This window comes from Monodelphis domestica, chromosome 6, assembly GCF_027887165.1.
Source record: "Monodelphis domestica isolate mMonDom1 chromosome 6, mMonDom1.pri, whole genome shotgun sequence".
NCBI lineage: Eukaryota > Metazoa > Chordata > Mammalia > Didelphimorphia > Didelphidae > Monodelphis > Monodelphis domestica.
In genome coordinates, this window is record NC_077232.1 from 306,403,796 (window position 1) to 306,407,483 (window position 3,688).

Below are 3,688 nucleotides of genomic sequence, written 5' to 3' on the forward strand. Positions count from 1 at the left end.
TTGTACCCCAAAATGATAATAATGAAAAAGACATGTACAAAAATATTCATAGCTGCGCTCTTGGTGGTGGCAAAAATTTGGAAAATGAGGGGATGCCCTTCCATTGGGGAATGGCTGATAAAATTGTGGCATATGTTGGTGATGGAATACTATTGTGCTCAAAGGAATAATAAAGTGGAAGAATTCCATGGGGACTGGAACAACCTCCAAGAATTGATGCAGTGTGAAAGGAACAGAACCAGGAGAACATTGTACACAGAGATGGATACACTGTGGTACAATCGAATGTAATGGACTTCTCCATTAGTGGCATGCAATAACCCTGAACAACTTGGAGGAACTTACGAGGAAAACCACTATCCACATCCAGAGGAAACACAGTGGAAGTAAAAACATTGAAGAAAAACAACTGCTTGAATACATGGGTCAAAGGGATATGGTTGGGGATGTAGACTCTAAATGGACATACTAGTGTAAACAACAATATGGAAATAGGTTCTGATTAAGGACACAAGTAATACCCAATGAAATTGTGTGTTGGTTGCAGGGGGGGGGGGGGGCGGGGGGGGAAGGGGGGAAGAGTGGGTGGAGGGGAGGGAGGGAAATGATGTGATTATTGTAACCAAAGAACAATGTTCTAAATTGACTAATTAAATTAATTCAAATGGGAAAAAAGAAAAGCCCCTAAAAGACTATTTAATTTAATTTACACCTGAAAATGAATTCCTTCTACAACAATCCCAAGAAATGGTCATTCAGTCTTCACCTGAAGACTTCTAATTAAGAACCCTCTCTTTTCCAAGCAATCTATTCCATATCATTCCATTATTTTTTCATTCATTCCTCTGTTTGAGAATGGGTCACTCTGAATTTGCTGACCTGAAAGTGCATAGATCTGTTCTCAATGTAGATTTAAAATGCTCCACCTTTCTGACCTGAACAAGTTCATCCCATTTTAGAGATCTGGTTACTCAACTACCAAAGGCTCACTACATTGATGTTGGATTTGATGTGGACATTTGAATGTTTTTAACCCACTGCAGCTCAGAGCTCCCAAGCTCAAGCAATCCACCAACATGCTTGGCTAGTTCATTTCACAATTCTCAGACCACATAGAATAATCTTTGTAACTGGTCATTCTATCAAATATAATTTAATCCAGTTGTAGAAATATATTAAGTACATTTTAATATTTTTACTGAGAATATATAGATATTGTTCTTACAAAAATCTATTTGCCTTCAAATTCCTTCAATTCTGGGAAATTGGGTACTTCTAAATACAGCACGATTAATATACCTCAGTAATAATGACAGACTTTTATTTGGCATGACATGATTGTAGAAGTGAGTTTTGAGGAAGACCACATATGTCAATGAAATGGCCGGCTGTCACGAAGGCTGCCTGTCTCAGCCAATTCCTCTAAATCACACTCTTCTCCTGCTAGTTTGTGGCACATGCCCCATTATGCCAGAGCCTAGTCTTCCATTTGGCAATAGCAATTGCCATTCCAGTGGGTTTGCTCCCATTCCACAAGGACGGGATAATGAAGCATTTTCAAGTAAACTACTCATTTTATTCCTCATCTAAGTGCAACGTTAAAAAAGAAGATGCTGGTTTCCATCATGTAGTTCTACATTTATTTACACACACTGGTGGTTTTCTTAAATCTGTGGAAATTAAATGCTTACAGGAGAAAAATGGATGAAGAACATAGCATAACACAATCATGAGCATAAGAAAATCATATGAATACACTCTTCTGTGGCTGTCCCAAAGTATCCAACTCATTGGTTTCAGTGACCATTGACACTTGAGATCATTGTATACTCCCATACAATCTTTGGGTGCCAGCTTTTGCACTTGTCTTAATTTAACTGACAGTTCAGTAAAACTAAGAATCCTCATGCCCTAGATTAGCTCATAGAAATGTTGAAAAAAGTCAGGAAAAAGCAACTGAAGGTACTATATCATTATATATTAAAATATATTCCTCAGAGTCACCTCTTCCTTTCTTTTCCAATCCTGCCTTAGATACTTACTAGCTGGGTGACTATGGACAAGTTGTACAACTTCTCTGTATCTCTGTTTCCTCATTTGTAAAATGATGGTAATGTTGTTGTGAGGATCTAATTAGATAACATATGTGAGACACTTGACAAACCACAAAATTCTAAGTTATGTACTAGATATTACTATTGTTGTTCATAATTATAATTTTTCCTTCATATAGAGTCATATAGCTAGTATGAGACAGGGGCAGAATTTGAATACAGGTCTTCCTGGATGCAAACCAAGCTCTCTATCAACTATGCTATGTTAGGACTATGACAAGAAATTGATGGTAACAAAATAAAATAACTGAAAGGCAGCAGCCAAAGTCCAGGTAAAGTGATGGCAGATAGTTAAGGAAATAATCTTAATTTCAATACTACTTTTAGTGGAGCCTAGAAGCCTGGGAATAAGATGAGAGAATATGAATGATGGAAAGCAAATCAGGTTGATGATAAAATGACAGAGGAACTTTGGAAGGTTCATCATGTTTAAAGAAAGGAGGAAAATTTATGTGCAAAGAAAAATGATATAAGGGTCATTGAGGGTAGCTTAAAAGAGCAAGAACTTTGCACTCATGCTAGGTTCTAGAGTTAGGCTATTGCTTCTTATTGGCCAACACTGAGCTAGTGGCTGTGGGTTCCGGGGTGTCTTTTTTTAGCCAAGACATGGGAGGTAAGAAGAACCTGACCAGACTGAAGCACAGCTGAAGCCATCTTTGGGTGAGGGATACTGGGATTTTAGTGTCTACACCTTCCGGAACAGTGCGATGTGAGAAAGAGAACCTCTATTAGGAAGCTCTGCAGTGTTCTGGGGCTTGATGTAATCAGCACAGTGTCACTCACAAACAGGAACATCTGGAGGACCTCACCATCTACAGGAAACCTCGACCTGTCTCCCAGTTGTTTGCAAAGCAAGTTATCCAGCAATTTGTGCCCTCATCACAATCAAAGAAAGAAAAAAAAATAAATTAGAAAAGGAAAAAGAAACAACTAGCAAAAAGAACAGTTATAAGAAAACCAGGGCACGATTGAAAAATGTGGACTAGAGTAGTGCCAGCATTTGGAAGTAAACGTTGGAGATCTGAGAGTCGTTATTACAGACTTTAAGGAGAAAACTAAGTCACCACCTGGATCTAGTGCTGCTTCTGCAGATCCACATAGTCAGAGTTGTTCTAGCTCTGATAATCCAGAGAGAGGAATATCCAGATCATATTCACCGAGAGGAGAAATCTCATCATTAAATGGAGAATCTCATTAAAGTTTACTTTTTTCCAGTTTCTTTAGTCACTTCTCGGTAATATGCAAATACAAAGATTTTTGCCAATGCATGCCACATTTTCATGATGGACATTCATGCACAGTCCACAACATGTTTTACATAAAATAAAAGTATATTAGGATTAATAATGTTGTTGCAATCTACACTAAGGACCACATTTTCAGAATTAACATTTTGATATCCTGAGTTAAAAGTGCCATGAACATGTGGTAGAACATTTATTGTACAGTGTTATTAGTAACCTTTTTCACTTTTAGTGAAGTCCAACACTTAAACCTTGATTTTGCTACTATTGAATGGCATGTACGGAATTAAAATTTTTATAACAGTTCAAGCTGTCTAGATATGTATTATT

The 3,688-nt window shown here is 37.5% G+C and overlaps 1 pseudogene; it reads left to right on the forward strand.

Moving 5' to 3' along the window:
* The first annotated feature begins 664 nt into the window (after positions 1-664).
* Positions 665-3,312, forward strand: LOC100619804 (YY1-associated factor 2-like; annotated as a pseudogene).
* The last annotated feature ends 376 nt before the right edge of the window (positions 3,313-3,688 follow it).